We start from the raw sequence: 7,158 nt of genomic DNA on the forward strand, positions 1-7,158 counted from the left end.
AATCTAAGGTCAACATAGTTTCTAAAATTGATTTAGTTTTCTCGCTTTTGTAAGCAGAAGCATCCATTGAATTTTCTTTACTGCCAATGGGTGTGATAGAAAGAAGCGTATGGCAAACTTCTTTAGCACGATGGAGGGAAAACTTGCTCGGCTGCTCATCTTCTGGAGTGACTCATGAACCTTCTGCTTGTGCACATTTGTACATTTTCAATGTCCGTGTTTTCTCAAATTTGGTTTATTTCTGTTCTTTGTTTCTCAAAAAGTACTAGTGTTTACCTGCTTGTTGTCTTGGGTGAATCTTATTTCCTTTTCGGTTAAGGGGATGGAATTTGTTTCCACGTTTGCCACTTTAGCTTCGAAAATCTCAAGCCGAAAAAAGTTCACATTTCTTATGTTAGATTGGTTTGATAATTTATGTAAAAGATGTCTTAAAAAGCATCGCCATGTCAGTTTTCGCATGCAACCAATTTCGGTCCGAAACCTCTAAAATGGATTTCGGGTCATGAATTAGGTTTCATGCTTTTTTGGTTAACCAACCAAACAGTCCCTAAGTTATTACGTTGGAGGCATGAAATAGACTTTAGATGACTATTGATGTAGTGATGGAATGTGAATAGAGAAATTTTTGTGCTTGGTTTGGTGTAGTTGGAATTACATGTTATTCCAACTACGTTGACTGTTGTCATATAGCAAAATAAATCAAAAATAGGAGTGTGAGTTGGAATAACATGATGTTGGAAAAGCACTCGTCATTTATTTTCTTGGTAATGTTGAAAGTTCTGATAGTACGATTATAACTGATTTACCTTTCTTTCTTGGCCACTGAAGTAGCATACATCAGCCTTTTATGTTAACAAACGCTGCGAAGCTGGTTCTAGTTGCTAGGGTAGTGTTATATGTCCTTAAAATATCCAATACATTTTTATTGAATATTAATTAAGTTTTATTGTTGCACATATTGTTTGGGTATCTTTTATATAATTGTTATATTAATTTAGAAATTATTTTGTTAGATCATGCACTGTGATGGTCACTTGTTTGGAGATTTTCTTAAATTTGTGCTTAACTTATAACTAGTAAATGATAGTTTTGTTGTAACATGTTATTATGCATGATAACGACATGTGAGATGTGATGGTTGATCTCAGCTACCGGGAATGAAGATTCCTCGGGTGTATGTGATAAGCGCATATTTGATGTGTAGCACAATATCTTATTTGGATTCTCTAGGACTAGACACCTAAGAGATGGAGAATTCTATTTGTTGCGTGGGCCCTTAGACTTGATGATACTATCATTTTTTATTTGATAATTTAGTATAATTTGATATGATGGTTAAGCTTGTTTGACAAGTGCTATATAACATGAAATGTTGGATTATTAGGTTTCGTTTAGGGAAATGATGGATATCTAGATAGGATCCAGTATACTTATTTTTATGAATTAAATTTATTATGCATATCTTATGAAGATATTAAATTCCCGTCGGCGGGTGGTTTTTAAAATTATTTTTTAAAATTTATTTTTTTATAAAATAAAATATTTTAAGTTTCAAAATGATTTTTTACTTATGCTCATGGGATTGTAATTTTAGGAATGAGTAAATATGTGATTTGTCTTGCTCAATAAAGTTACCTAAAATAAATTGATACCGGAGGACACTGAATGTAAAATAATATTATTCATAAATATTTAATCCCATATTATGAAAGAGCTTTTATAAACAGTTGATCGGATAGGGATTTGATTGTTAAATTAAAATTATTAATTTGATTAATAATTGGTTCTCGATATAGGACCTAATTGGTCTCACTAATGTCATTAGAAGATGTTTACTTGCAATACAATTATATTTCTATCCTAATTGTTATGGTAATAATATTTTATCTTTAAATGTTATGGATAGAGTTTTAAACAATTAAGAATTGTTTCGAAATTGAAATCTATAAGGCATCTCCAATCCTATATATAGGATTCATATGTAGCTTTATAAAAAAAAGATATAAATAAATTGATTTTGAGAACCTATATCTCAGTATTGTTCCTTTTCGGTGACGAGTGGAGTTTAATTGGAGGGTTTTTTTTGAGAAAGCTATTTTGTATTGATCTTGGGACAGATTATCGAATGTATTCGGAAAGCGTTTTAAGTATTTTTCTAGATTTTAATTAATCTACATAATATGAAATTTTCACCGCGTTGTATGTTATGTTTCCTACGCTACCAACTATGAAGGTCCTACATTCATTGTAAAACCAAGATCAAAACCTTAGACATAACTTTGAATAGGAAGCTAAGGTTGATCCTCTCTATCTACATAAAATAACATTGACATAAGCAAAAACCGAAAAAAACCGGTTCAACTGAAAAAATTCGGTTAACCGAACCGAATTAAATGGATGGGAAGAAGTCTCTAAACTGCCCGAACCAAATTAAATCGGTTTGGATCCGGTTTGAACCCCTGAACCGCCTAAAAAAAACCGACCCGGATTTTGTTGGGCGGTTTAGTGACTGAACTTATACCTCAAAACTTTTCCTGTTATCATCCAATAGATTCAAACGGCGCAAGGAGCAGTTTCAAGCAATGAGTACAGCAATATCACAGAAAAATATCCTTGAGAACTAAGTAAAGATTCAAATCAATCCAGAAAATTTGTTATGCACATGATGCACTTACAAAAGATGCATATGCTACATTATATGAACAATATCATACAAAACATCACTCCCCCGTGTAATTAAATAAACTTAAACTTTAGTTAAAAAATTTCGCAGAAAAGATCTTGAGAATTACATAATATTCAAATCAATCACAAAATGTGTTAAGTACATGATACTTATAAGAGATAAGCATGCTGTATTATATGAACAACATCTTTAAAACATCAGTTCTCTGCGTAATTATATCAACTCAAAACTTTATTCTAAAGATGATAACTAGTCTAATAAAGCTTTGTATCAACTCAAAACTTTATTCTAAAGATGATAACTAGTCTAATAAAGCTTTGTTGGCGAGCTCAGGAACCTTATCATGAGGACAATGCCCAGCTTGCAAATTCACAACAAAAGTCTTTGGATAGAACTCTTTGTAAATTCAAAACCGAAACCGAACCGAACCGAACCGAATTTCGGTTCGGCCGAATATTCGGATGAAGGGGAAAAATTTTGGATCTGGATGAGAGTTTTGAGCATCCGAAAAATTCGGATTGGATGCGGATTGGGCATAAAACCGAACCGAACCGAATATGCCCAGCCCTAACCTTAGAAAAACTTCAATAGGTAGAAATTGGGCAGTTGTAGCTGATAACATCGTGCAAAAACATTCTCGACTGAAATCATCGAAGTTTTAGACATGTAAGCGGGAGATGTGGAAACTAAATTTGAGTTGCAATGGATGATGTAGAAGATTGAAATTTTGACGGACAAAAGATGAAGTAGAGGATTGATTGAAGGGAGGCGTCGAGAATTCTCTTCACGGCCGAGTGCGGACCCGGGTTATGAAGTCGTGCATTGTAGAAACCCAGGGTTTTAGCAAGGCCCAGTCCAAGAACCTTATGGGCTCTAATAGGGATGGTAAAATGAACCCAAAACCAATTGCCCACCCATACCCACCCGCCAAATGAACCATCCAAACCCACCCATTTAGTTAAATGACCCATAAATGGGTGGGTATAGTTTCTATTAAAGATAAATGGGTCATTAATGGGTGGGTTATTACCCACCCATTTACCCGTTTAGATGGATATTGTTTTAAAAACACCCTCAACGCTTAAACAATTACAAAACTTATTTTCAAAAGTTAAAAATTATAGAAAACACTTAAAATGACTAACAACCCCTTAAAATTTTAAGATTTGCAAAAAACATCCTCAAAGTTTAAAATATTATAAAATTTTTATCACCCAAAAATAAAAATAAAAGTTGGTGATGTTTGGTGATAAATTATTATGTTTAGAATATGAACTAAAAACAAAAAATATCCTGCACATCGTAGCACTATTTCGTAAAATGAATTCAATAACCATGTAACTGAGACAAGCTTAGGAAATGAGAAAAAAACCAATTATCAGCATGAAGAAAATGGATCAAAATAAGCACACTTAAAAGGTGGTGGTAAGGTGTATCCACACTAGGGATGGCAAAATGAACCCAAAACCAATTGCCCACCCATACCCACCCGCCAAATGAACCATCCAAACCCACCCATTTAGTTAAATGGGTCATAAATGGGTGGGTATAGTTTCTATTAAAGATAAATGGGTCATTAATGGGTGGGTTATTACCCACCCATTTACCCGTTTAGATGGATATTGTTTTAAAAACACCCTCAACGCTTCAACAATTACAAAACTTATTTTTAAAAGTTAAACATTATAGAAAACACTTAAAATGACTAACAACCCCTTAAAATTTTAAGATTTGCAAAAAACACCCTCAAAGTTTAAAATATTATAAAAACGCCCTCAAGAGTTAAAAATTATAAAAAAACTATCAAAATTTTCTAACCTCACAGATGACACATAAAATTCAAAAATTACCAACAGCCCCCCTGAAATTTTATAATTTGCAAAAAATACCCTTAAAAGTTATAGAAAATGAGAAAACCACCCTCAAGACTTTAAAATTACCAAACAATTTTAGAGTTTAATAAACTTGCAAATGACATATGAAATCTAAAAAATTTCAATAGTCCCCTATAAATTTAAAATTTATAATTAACACCCTCAAAGTTTTAAATTTTTAGAAAAACACCCTGCATAGTTTAGAATTACAAAACCATCCTGAAATTTCAAAACCTACAAATGACACATGAAATCCAAAAATTACTAGCAACCCCCTGTAAATTTATAATTTATAAAAAGCACCCTCAAAGTTTAAAAATTGCAAAAAACACCCTCAAGAATTCAAAACTACAAAACAATCTTAGAATTTTCTAAACTTGCAAATGACACATGAAATCTAAAAAAATTCGGTAGTCCCCTATAAATATCAAATTTGCAAGTAACACCCTCAAACTTTTAAAAATTACAAAAAACACCCTTAATGATATATAAATATAAAAAGTAGGCGCTCATAATTCTTCGTCGGCAGGAGATATATGCGTTTGCGGCCAAGTGTAATTTGTCACATGACCAAAGTAAGGGCTTTTTTTAAATAACCGAGCAGGTAGTAAACTAGACTTGTTACGAGTCCATCTCTTCTTTTGCTCAGCCCCGTCATCATTTGCTTCTTTTCCTCACAATTCTGTCCTAATTTTCTGAAGTAGTCGATTCAATTGAGAAAGAAATATTTATAGAAAACCCCCTGAAAGTTTGTAGAAAATCTCCTAAAAGTTTGCAGAAAACCTCCTAAAAATTTACAGAAAATACCCTGAAAGTTTACAAAACACCCTCTGAAAGTTTACATAAAACCCCTAAAAGTTTGTAGAAACCCCCCTAAAAGTTTACAAAAAACCCCTGAAAGTTTACTAAAACCCCCTAAAAGTTTACAAAAAACCCCCTGAAAGTTTGCAGAAAACCCCCTAAAAGTTTGCAGAAAACCCCTAAAAATTTGCAAAAAAACCCCTGAAAGTTTGCAAAAAACCCTCTGAAAGTTTACAGAAAACCCCCTGAAAGTTTACAGAAAACCCCCTGAAAGTTTATAGAAAACCCCCTGGAAGTTTGCAAAACCCCCCTGAAAGTTTGTAGAAAACCCCCTAAAAGTTTGCGGAAAACCCTCTGAAAGTTTACATAAAACCCTAAAAGTTTACAGAAAACCCCCTAAAAGTTTGCAGAAAACCCCCCTGAAAGTTTGCCAAAACCCCCTGAAAGTTTACAAGTAGATCCCTGAAACTTACATATATATAGAAGCATCATAATCATAACTAAATGGGTTATTGGGTTATCCATGAACCACTCATTTAGTAAATGGGTGGATGAGAACCAACACATTTAGCAAGTGCTAAATGGGTCATAAATGGTTAGGTGGTCATAAATGTGCCCACTCATTTATGACCCAACCAAAACCCAAACAAAACCATCCATTTGCCATCCCTAGGCTCTAACAAGTGAAGCACGCTACGCCTGGTAATCAGATAATTTGTGCAGGCTCGTTTTAGTGCTCCACAAGTGATAAAAATTCATGGTAGTTGATAAATACAAATCTTACTAGCAACACTCTGTTAATAGGGTTACTTGAATATATACCCCTTAAATCATGAGTATTTGCGAAAAATATCTAAATCTTAGTGTTTGCAAAATTACCCCTCAAAGCAGCACTTTTAGAAAAAAATACCCTCAAAGCAACTAATCATAAACTTTGATAAGCTAAGTTGTAATTGCAATGTAAAAATTTTAAACAAAATAGTCAAACTTTTGCACCCGTTGATGAATTTTTTATTTTAAGGGTATATTTTTCACAAAGTTGATGATTTGAGGGTTACTCTTGCAAATATTAAGATGTGAGGTGCATTTTTACAAAAACCCAAGATTTAAGGGGTATATGAAAATAACCCTTTGTAATAAGGTGGTTTAAACCTTAAGAAGAATGATTAAAAATTTCTGATTTGATATTTTTTTTGGGTTACTTGTAGGGATGCTAAACTGTATCCGTATCCAAAGAAATATCCGTAACCGTATCCGTTAGGATAGAGATATGGTTTCTCAAATCTATAACCGATACAATATAGTTACGGATATTGTTTTGTAGTGAAATATCTGTATTCATATCTAAAATATCCAAATACATGTTAGTCATACTATTACGATAGTCTCAATTCTTAGATTATAGATTTGTAGTTAATTTTGATGATCAAGATGTCTAATCTTAGCTTTTCAGTTATAATGAATATATTAACGAGCCCTTTTGTACCACATGAACTATATTTTTCTCAATACCGTATAGTTTTCTCATCTGTTTGGCATTAGCATGCATATCCACTTTATATCTGCAAGTATATCCGTAACCGTATCCGATTTTAACAGATATGATATGAATTTTTCTTACCGAGATATATCCGTATCTATATCGGAGATGAGTATATATATATATATATATATATGAGAAATATGGGTATGCTTGGTACCAAGCACAAAAAGTTGTGCTTGGTAGTGAGGTGTCACATCCTCCTCCACTCATTTAAATATGGGACCACATTCACATGGATAATGAGTGGATGAGAA

This window comes from Asparagus officinalis, chromosome 7 (assembly GCF_001876935.1).
Source record: "Asparagus officinalis chromosome 7, Aspof.V1, whole genome shotgun sequence".
NCBI classification, from domain to species: Eukaryota; Viridiplantae; Streptophyta; class Magnoliopsida; order Asparagales; family Asparagaceae; genus Asparagus; species Asparagus officinalis.